Source organism: Panthera onca, chromosome A1 (assembly GCF_046562875.1).
Source record: "Panthera onca isolate mPanOnc1 chromosome A1, mPanOnc1 haplotype 2, whole genome shotgun sequence".
Lineage (NCBI taxonomy): Eukaryota > Metazoa > Chordata > Mammalia > Carnivora > Felidae > Panthera > Panthera onca.
In genome coordinates, this window is record NC_138339.1 from 190,617,212 (window position 1) to 190,628,287 (window position 11,076).

Below are 11,076 nucleotides of genomic sequence, written 5' to 3' on the forward strand. Positions count from 1 at the left end.
TATTCTGCCTTCAGGTTTGACACCCCCAAAATTCATTTGAAAGACTCCAATAATCAGAAGCCTAATTATTCTATACTTGGAAGAAAAAGGGAAGTTGGCCTGATTGAGAAGAACTTGATCAACTGTTTACTGGATGTTTCTGGGTGTCTCAAAGTCACTGCAACTCAACCTATTCAAAACAAAATTCATCACGTTTCCATGAAAAATGATCCCTCTCCCCAAATATTTCCTGTCACTGCCAGTGACATTAATGTCATTTCCCAAATTTTGGAGCCTCGAAATAACAGTTACTTTGACTCATCTCCGTCCCATCCCTAAAGTTAACTGTCACCAGCTTTAGTTGTTTTATTCCCTTCAAAGCTTCTCTTGATCTATCTCTTTCTCTGTATCCACTGATTTAAAAAAAAAAAAAAATCTTTCATCTCACAATTTAACTCTCACATCCTGCGCTTGCCTCTCCAGATCCGCTCATTTTCGACACCACATTTCTTGTGGCGGTTCTTTTTCAAAACCACAAAGGTCTCTGTTTTCTGTCTCATCAGCTCTTCCGCTCCAGCATAGTCTATACAAGATATGGAAGCTTATGTTGTGTGATTTGCCACCTCAGTTCCGTCCTCTTTTCTCCAGCTAAGATCAGCCTCTCAGAATTTATAGTTCTCCCTCCCCCATCAAAGACGCACTGTTTCTTCAAGGACCCACATGGACAAACACACTTACTAGGATCTGTAATTCAATGGACACTCAGGAGCTTGTGCCTCAGCTCCTGGTTCTGGTGTCCAAGTTCTGATTATCATTAGCTACTTGGATCCCTTTGAGTTCTGGTCTTGAAAAGAAAAGCAGCATGTCTTCAGTCCATATTCTATTAGACAGACCTTGGTCAAATGACCCCAAGTTAACTGCAAAGTTCATAAATGCTTTGGGGATTGCCTAAAATTTTGTCCAAGAGTGGAAAAGTCTGAGCCCAGAGTGTCTTTGAATGGGCAGGGAGAAAAATGGATTTACTTCCTGCTCACGGTCTTCACATAAGGTCCAGCTCACTCAATAAATCGGTCACCAGTTCAGTTAACCTGCCCTCCCGACCTCTTCCTTTGACCCTTATTCCTGTCTTAGACCTAGGAGTATGTTGACCTTATATTCACCTGGATATTCACCTTTAGATGTTTACTATATTCATTCTATAAATATTCATTGAGTATCAACTATGTGCCAAGTACCACTCTATTGAAAACAAGGAAAAAATACCTGCTTTCGTGGAACAAATAAATATACAGCACAATGTTAGGTACCATAGAGACTGTGATGGGTTTGTCATGTGTCTATTTGGCTGGGCTGAACTACATTTCCACTTCTCACGTCTTTCCTGTTAGACCAGAGGAGGAGTCTTGGAAGGTGTAGAGAGTTGAAGGGGACCAGCAGCCTTTCCTGTGTAGCTCACACATACTGTTGATGATCTACTGAGTTAACTCATACCCCTGGCATGAAGCAGTAGCTGGGACTACCTTTCCTGATCTCCCTCTGCTTCTTTGATACCTAGGCAAGGTTGAGTCCTGGGCTAGGTGTGTGTGTGGCTCCCTGATGAAAGGCTTTGGTTTCTGCAGGATACCCTTCCTTGTCAGCAAGGTCGGAGGCCAAAAATTGGACACAGGTTTCAGTCTGTCCTTGTGGGGTCCCAGGCAGCCCTTGATCTGTCCTCTCCACATCTACCTTCCCCTCCTGACTATGGTAGTATGAACATCAAACTCTGGCAACACATGTAGATATCATGTGTATTTCTCTGCTTGAACCCTGATTGATACAGATGCTATGATTGAAAAAAAAAAAAAAAGGTCAGTGGGGCATAGGAGATTTTTTTTAATTTAATTTTTTTATTTTTTAAAACTTACGTCCAAATTAGTTAGCATACAGTACAACAATGATTTCAGGAGTAGATTCCTTAGTGCCCCTTACCCATTTAGCCCATCTCCCCCTCCCACAACCCCTCCCGTAACCCTCTGTTTGTTCTCCATATTTATGAGTCTCTTCTGTTTTGTCCCCCTCCCTGTTTTTATATTATTTTTGTTTCCCTTGCCTTATATTAATCTGTTTTGTCTCTTAAAGTCCTCATATGAGTGAAGTCCTATGATATTTGCCTTTCTCTGACTAATTTCACTTAGCATAATACCCTCCAGTTCCATCCACGTGGTTGCAAATGGCAAGATTTCATTCTTTTTGATTGCCAAGTAATTCTCCATTGTATATATATACCACATCTTCTTTATCCATTCATCCATCAGTGGACATTTGGGCTCTTTCCATACTTTGGCTATTGGTGATAGTGCTGCTATAAACATGGGGGTGCATGTGTCCCTTCGAAACAGCACACCTGTATCCCGTGGATAAATGCCTCGTAGTGCAATTGCTGGGTCGTAGGGCAGTTCTATTTTTAGTTTTTTGAGGAACCTCCATACTGTTTTCCAGAGTGGCTGCACCAGCTTGCCTTCCCAGGAGGAGATTATTTTAGATAGGGTAGTCGGATATGTCTCTGTAAGGACGTAACATTTGAACAGAGATCTGAATGAGGGAGTAAATCAGGCCTCAGAGTATGGAGGGAAATTATTCCAAAAGAGGGAATAATCTCAGCAAATGCAAAGGCCCTGGGCCAGGAATAATTTAGCCTGTTGGAGAAACAAGAATCCCACATGACTAGATCAGAGCAGGAAATGCTCTGGCTACTGGGTGAAGAATTGATTGGAGAGTGTCAAGGTGGAAACAGGGAGTCTGGGAAGGGGCTTAGACTATGTAGTATTTGTAGAAGTGATAAGTGTCCAGATTCAATACATATTTTGAAAGTAGAGCTGACAGGAATTGTTGATGAAATAGGTGTGGGTGTGAGGGAAAACAGAAATCAACAATAATTCTTGGTATTTTCCACTGAAGAACCATATGCTAGCCCTGGGAGGATCTAAAAATAAGTTTTCATCAACCTCAAGAAAACAGTCTGTTGGGCTGTGTACCTGTCTTCTGCACCCAGAATACTGGATGAATGCTGAATACTCAGCATTTCTTCCTGTCCAAACTCTTCTCAACTCCCCATTTAAATACCTGTGTGTCTTCCATATTCACTCAACTGTGAGCTCTACAGAGGTAAGGATTATTCTTATTTATCTTTTTTTGCCCCAGTCCACTTAGTGCAGTGATTTGTGGAGAATAAGGTTTATTTACATTTTTTGTGTTGATTATCTTGAAAAAGATTTGAAACATACAAACTCTTATAAGCTGCCCTAATTCCTTGAAATCACATCATAGAGTGTCTTTAAGGTTTTCTTTTTTGGAAAGTCAAAATGTGCATTTGTTTGCATGGGCTGATTTTTTTTTTTTTTTTTTTTTTTTTTTTGGAAAATTTCAGGGGTAAGCCAGGAATCAAAGATTACAAAAGAGGAAGCCCTTTTATTCCTGTCATTTGCTTCTTTTAACAAAGTACATTTATATATTAGGCAGATTTTAGGCAACTAATTTCTAATCAAGCCAGCCAAAGCCAATCCAATATCTTACACATGTTGGGTATTAATTAACACAGTTAATTAAAGCAATTTAAAATCTCCCTCTCCTGATTCCATTAGCACTGGATTTTTCAACTAATAAAGAACCTTTCTTAAGTATTATGAATTGTTATGGAAATCACAAATTGCAGAGGCATTTATGAAGGAGAAATAATTTATTCATTAATTACTAAAATTCACTGACCATAAATTTGTCACTGAAATAAAACTGTGGCACTTATGCCCAGATGCACTCATAAATAACTAAATAATTAAACTCACAGCCTCAGAACAAAAGCCTCACAATGGGCACAATGAAATCCAAATAAGTATCTCACAGGACAAAAATAGAACATGTAATAAAAATTATGCTAATCTGCATGTGACCCCTTCAAGAGCTTTTATGCCAGCCGTTTCCAGAAATTCCACTTTGTTTTTCACAACTTATTTCCTGTTCACTGTCCCTTAAGAGTAACACGATATTTGGAGCATCCCAAGGCAGATATTGTCCCTGTCAACACTGTACTGGTTGTGCCAGTGAGGACTGTGGTCTTTCAGCACTCAGGACACAACTCCCAACTGCTCCTTTTACCTCCCAACTGCTCCTTTTATCAGCATGGCCACAAGCCTCCTCCACTGGGCACAAAGGAGAAACAAAGAGGGAGAGAGGAGAACCACCCTTTACTGAGCACCTACTATTCAGTAACTGTGCCCTTAACACCTGGCTTAAATATATTTACTTACTTGGTCCTCATAATAATTTTTCTCCATTTTCAAACAACAAAATTGATATTGAGGGTTTAACCAGTTGTTCAAGGGTGCCCAGGAAAAGACATTTTGCATCCAATTCCTTCTGACTCAGAAGCCCATTATCTTGGTACTTGAATGTGGCCTAAAGATAGCACCTCAAGTGCTATCTGATTTGTATCCATCCTCTGGAACACCCTACCCAGACAGCCCTGGTGAGGTCTGAATCTCTCTGTTGGGTCCACTGTGGATAGACCAGCCTGCTGGGAAGGCAGCAGCTCCCCTTTGCATCAAGCTATTTTCCTCAGCCACTTCTCATCTTCAGAGAGCCAATCAATGTATTGAAAGCAACTCAGAGACCTCCGACATACCAGAAGCATGTTAACTGTAAGGTATTGCATACACACGCTGCATTCTTTATTGTGTGAAAATATGGGGAGAGTGGCTATCAGAAGCAGAGGAGGAGCCCTTGGATGATGACTTAGATAAAAGATTAAATACCAAAATTGTTAGCAATTTCTGCCTCTTCCTGACCTACAAGTTTTTAATAAAAACAGCTGGGCATGGGGCCATAGAACTTCAATTTCTTATCCCTGCCCTCCCAGTTTACAGCTAAGTTACCTTGTCCAAGACTTTCCTCTCACAGAGCTTCTGTCTCTTCATTTGCAATGAAGTCAACTTCAAATCGTTGTTAGAAGCTCAAATAAGAGTTTGTGTATCTGAAAAGGGTGTAGGTAAATACAGCCCAACTATGTATTTCATTTGAACAATAGAGCAGATTTTTTAATGTGAATTTGAACTTAAGAGGGTAATACATTCCCAGTTGGCCACAGTCTCCACTGCTCCCTAAGGTCTTATATAGCCTCACACAATGACACGGTCTATGTGGCCCTTAAGGCATTAAGTTTGCATCTGATATATTTATATGTCTTCTGCGAACTCTAATAAATTGTAAAAAATGTTATAAATATAACATATTTCTTTGAGGACAAAGATCATATCTTCATATCCTCATGTCATGACAGTTTACAACAGAATGCCAAACACATACTAAGCTCTAAATAGAGGTTTCTGGAAATGAAATCATATTGGTGGTATGATGATAGCTGTTGTGGTACACTTGGGGGCCCCTGGGTGGCTCAGTCGGTTAAGCATCTGACTCAGACGACTCGGCTCAGGTCATGATCTCGCGGTTTGTGAGATCTCTGCCTCTCCTCCTCTCATTCTCTCTCTTTCTTTCTTTCTTTCTTTCTTTCTTTCTTTCTCTCTTTCTCTTTCAAAATAAATAAATAAATTTTAAAAAAAGAAGAAGCTGTGGTACTATGGAGAATTCATCCTCACAAAGCTGACAAAGCTGCAAAACTCTGATTTCCAGGGCCCAAGACACTAACCAGCCTTCTTTTTGCTTTCCAGAAAACCCTCAGATTGTTTTAAAGAAAAAAATCTTAATGTTTGGCTTGGGTCAGAAACTTGTATTTGTATTCTGCAGCAATGGTTCAGGTCACGGACATTTTACAAGGAAACCAAATAAGTAAATCAATAGTACAGAAAAGGTTTACCCCAGGGCCCATCTGCTATCCTGTGGTTCATTATAGTACTTAATATTGCCATGATTAGAGTTTCTCTCTTGTGAGTTCAAGGAATAAACAGTATTTTGAATGTATGAAAAATTATTATGTATTCATCTAAACAACTTCCAAAGAATCTTCACACCACACTGAGCACTGGGTATTGCTTGGTGTGGGAAGCGGGGTGCATGCGGGGGGGTGGAGGGGGGGCAAGCCACTGCCAGAACGTGCAGCGTGAATAACAGACCGGGCTAGCTACAGGGCAAGGAAACAAGAAGAATAGCTATTTCAGTCCCACTATTCTCAACTTTCTTTTGCAGCTGGGTGCCTTTATTTCCATCTACCAGCAAAAGAATAAAATGTAAGTAAGAAAATTGTATGTTCTAGACCTCTTACCATTAATTTACATAAATGGAAAAAACCCACAAGTTTACATCAGTTCTACTCCCTTATCCATAATTGGATAGTTTTCTCCAGTGGTTTAAATAATACCTTTCAGCCAGAGCTTTCAGATTGTTCCTTCTTACTAACTTCATTCCTCTTGGTCTCTTGTGAGCTGGGTTAATAACAGGAGCATTACTGTCTTTATGTCGTACCTAAAAAGGGAGACAAAATGATTAACCCCAGGTCCCAATCCAACACTAGAAACTGGGCGCTCTCCCCTGGTTCTGTTTTTCTAGTCCCACATCATACCGTTGAATCGCATACTAGAGTTGCTAAGGATTTCAATCAACAAGATGCACTCTACCAGATGTAAGTGGTGGTCAACACAGACACAGGTAGGAGAGAATACATTTCGGCCAAGAGACGTTTGATAGTGCGTCTCAGGAAAAAGTTAATAAACCATCCACTATTCTTACTTTCACTCTATAAAGTAGTGATGCCAGATACGTGGACCATGGATCACCTGGAAATTTGGAGATAATATAAAGAGGGTAGAAGAATCCATATTTTCAAAACCTACATCCTCAAATCTTGTCCATAGATTGTACAAATTTTCTTGCACATAGAGTGGCTACTATTTTTTTTCACATTTACTCATTTTTGAAAGACAGAGAGAACAGAGCGTGAGCAGGGGAGGGGGAGAGAGAGAGGGAGACAGAATCTGAAGCAGGCTCCAGGCTCTGAACTATAAGCCCAGAACCCGATGCAGGGCTCAAACTCACAAACCGCAAGATCATGACCTGAGCCGAAGTTGGACACTCAACCGGCCGAGCCACCCAGGTGCCCTTGGTGGCTACTATTTTTAATCATATATAGCTTATCTATACTGCCCAGTTTATCAAACACCAATGATCTGAAATACTATTAAATTAATTGTGGCCTTGTAAATATGCATCACCCCAATTATTATGAGATAAAACTACAAATGCTATTTCACAGAGTATACTGGGGAAAAGTGAAGTTTTAAGCAACTAAGCAGTTGGGATCCACTATCCTAAATAAGAATGCTCAAGTCTATATTAAAAATAAAATGGGATACAAGGAAATTGGTCTCTTTTTGAGTAATGAATACCTTGAAGCAAAATTTCACCCTTTCTACATGTTATTATTTCCTTTTATACCTTCACACGCCCAATCTTTAAAATGTTTTGATTCTCAAGAAATATTAATTTATTATTTGGTCTTTTCATAGAAGTCATATGCTTTTTATTAGGATTTAAAATTTTTTAAACAAAAAGTCTCTTTTCCCTACTCATTTATTTATTTATTTACTCATTTATTTTCCCTATTTATTTTGGAGACACCTGATTGGGAATTGTAGCTTTGATATTTTTTTTTAGTTTATTTGTATATATAGCAAATCACAGAATCTCCAACACTGGTTTTCTGCTTTCTCTGATAAACACAATGGGTGTTTAATCACCATATTCATTTTTGTCAGGTTCTGGTAATTAAGAACATTCTGCATCCCTTAATTTAGAAATAGAACTATAACCAGTGACATAGTCCTTTGTTTCAGAACTGGCCCCAAGGCAGGTAAGTATTATTGATTCTTCTGCAGAAAGAGTTCTATTTCCTAGAGTTTATTGAGGTAATCCCCAAGCAAACTTACAGGCACAACTCTGATTTCACTATAGACTTCCCACTGGCCAATCTATTGAGTTGAAAACCACTGCCCTGCAATAGAAAGCCTGAGAAAAGGGAAGTTGTCATTAAGGGCATTGTACTGATCTTGTTCCATTGTTGGGAAGTCTATGAGAGACTAAAAGTTCAGAAGAGAATAAATCATAACTCTCTTGTGGGAGTAGGCCAAGGTCTACCTACAACAGCCATGGACAGGGCAGTGATTCACAGCTGACGCTGTTGGGATGGTTTAAACGTATCATCACTTTTATTATAACCATTATCATATTGCACATAATGAAACCAAGATTTAAAATAGCACATTTTTGTTAGGTTTAATTATGAGGTCATTTCAAATGCATATATGCACGCGTGCGCGCGCACACACACACACACACACACACAAAGGATGGCATAAATCCTTCTGAGTGTTCTATCCACATATCCCTTTGCTCAGATAATTGATCTTTGTAATCAGAGAAACAATTCTGGATCTCAACCAGGAAATGAGGAAGAAGTGTCAAGAAAAAGTAAAGAACAATAGTGGAATACTTCCTCAAATATGTTATTTCTCAAACTGATGATCAAAATCTCCTGGGGAATTTTTATTTTTTGAATGCAGCTGTTCATCCCTCATGGTTAAAAAGTTTCAACAGGCCAGTGCAGCATCTAGCATTTGTATTTTTAACAACTTTTTAAGTGTTTTTATTTATTTTTGAGAGAGAGACAGACAGACAGACAGAGCGAGTGGGGGAGGGGCAGAGAGAGAGAGGGAGACACAGAATTCAAAGCAGGCTCCAGGCCCTGAACTGTCAACACAGAGCCCAACGTGGGGCTGGAACTCACAAACTGTAAGATTATGACCTGAGCCGAAGTCAGATGCTTAACTGCCTGAGCCACCCAGGCGCTCCTAGTGTCTGCATTTTTTTAACCCACAGGATAGCTTCAATAATTAGCCAGATTTGGGTACCACTTACCTGATGTTCTGTTCTTGGATACCACATCCAATTTCATCACCCCCTAGTATGTTCCTGAGCACCCACCAGAATTGCCAATGCAGCACTCAATCCCAGTCTTCCCTACTACCTGAAGCCCAGCTAAAAGCTAATTTCACCACCTCCTCCTTGTTCGCTAGCAGAGAAACAGTAAAGCACAAGCTTGGACTAACCATATCCAATATTTAGTTGATACTCTCTAGCCAAGTTGTTTATAATCTTCATCTGATGACCATTATCTGGGCCAGTCCAGTGGTTCAAAGTTTTCAATGTTAACACCAGTACTAACCAATAAGTAAGAGACTTATGGCCATTTTGAGTGTTAGGCCTCTATTCTGCAGCAGCTACAACAGATTTCAAGAAGCAGACGGAAGGGTAAGGGGGAGCTCCAGCCTTTGCTTTTGCCCTCTTGACTGCACTCCCAATGCTAAGAGCTATCCCCACGGTGACCACACAGCAGTGACAGTATCAAGAGAAGGCTTGGGAGGATCACAAAAGCCTAGTGAATCTCAACTGGGGACTGACGTTTACTTGGCATTGAGTTGAATCATTTTAGTTCAAAGTGATATATGTTTTTTTGTCATTGGTTTGGGTTTCGTTTTAGAGATTAGTGGCCAAAATAGTAACTTTTGTTCCGAATTAGCTGAGGTACCTATTTCTTTTAGAGATACGTATTCTACCAAGATTTCTGCATCTTCTGGAGCTACTTACCCGCTTCAGAGTTTCTGTGAGAACTCTGGTCTCAAACATTTCATGACTTTGGGTAGAACTTATTCAAAGTGTTCAGGGTTATAGGAAGACTGGAGAATAAGAAGACTTCCACCAGCTACCCCACTCCACTTTTCTTGTTCTTGCCATCGTTACTCTTGTCCTCTCTCCCACATCCCCAGCTCTGGAACCTCAAGACCAAGCAGTACCAAAGTCTGGACATAAGGTACATAGAGCTCTGGGGTCAGACTCCCCCAATTCAAATCCCACCCTAGTCAGCACTGTACCTCTGGACAAGACTGCTTACCATTACGTATGTCATTTGCTCACTGGAAATTGTAATGGTATCTACGTCACTGGGCTACTGAGAAGATGATACCAGACTATGCATTAGAATACAAAACACAGAATGGGGAACATCATAGGTGCTCATGAATGCCACCCAGGGGGCATTCTGATGATCCACTGAGCTAGTGAAATCATGCTCTGGATCTGATCCCTGCTTCATAAAAAAGGATCAGTTCAGTGAGTATATATTATTATTAATACTCAATTAAATACTTGGAAAAATCAAATGCCAGTGATTTTAAGAAACTTGCAGTCCAGACAGAACCAATACACAAAGTGACAGAATTAATAAAATAGAAAATAAAAATTAAGCAGGCACATTCCAAGTTGAGTAGTGATATCTCAGGAAAGCATTGTAGAGGAGACATTTTGAACTTGACGTGAAAAATGAGAAGTAACAGATAAGTGAGGGGTTAAGAGAGAAGGATGTTTCAAATGCTAGATGTTGTTAGGAAACAAACATTGATTTACATTGGATGGAAATCATGCAAATTAGCAGGTCCATGCAAAACCCTAGCTAAGGTGAGATGGGGTGGGTGGGGAGGATGAAGACCAGTGAGGGCCAGAAGGAAGAATTTGTGATGAATCTTATGGGGCACTTGCAGCTTACAATGGACTCTCCTTTGTGTGCCATGAGGACATACAACAGCAGAGGATCTGGAGAAGGCGGAGGGCCTCTGAGAAGCAGCAGCCTGTATGGGAAAGTGCAGTGTGGACTTTAGACCTGTGTGGGATGAATGGAGACAGAACAGGTGAATCCAATAATGTTCCAGAAATACTGTCATGACTTAATCTTTTACATACTAGAAATGTCTATGGCTTTATGAAATTAGAATCACTCATACAAAGGGAATAGTGTTTCTGTGACATCATTGTGCCCTTGGGTGACTGCAGTGGTGCAGCGGGCCACGCACACATATACAGGAGCCTTTGAGAGGGGGGCACTAGGGGAATAAAAGCAGGGTCGGCCTGGGAGCAACTGGAAAAACATGGGATCCTAGCTTTGCCAGCTGCCACCTGAGTGACAATGGGCAAGTCACCTAACCTCGCTGAGCTTCAGGGTCCTTCTAGGAAAAGCGTGGACGTTGCCCACGTTAAACAATTTGTTGTTCAGATTAAAGGGAA

The 11,076-nt window shown here is 40.4% G+C and overlaps 1 long non-coding RNA gene across 1 annotated transcript; it reads right to left on the reverse strand.

The window, feature by feature from the left end:
* Positions 1-2,082: 2,082 nt before the first annotated feature.
* On the reverse strand, positions 2,083-10,808 carry LOC144612888 (uncharacterized). Its single transcript, XR_013550005.2, has 3 exons — positions 10,562-10,808; positions 9,911-9,967; positions 2,083-6,429 (listed from the first exon to the last, which is right to left on the reverse strand). It is a non-coding gene; the product is annotated as an uncharacterized LOC144612888 (long non-coding RNA).
* Positions 10,809-11,076: the final 268 nt, after the last annotated feature.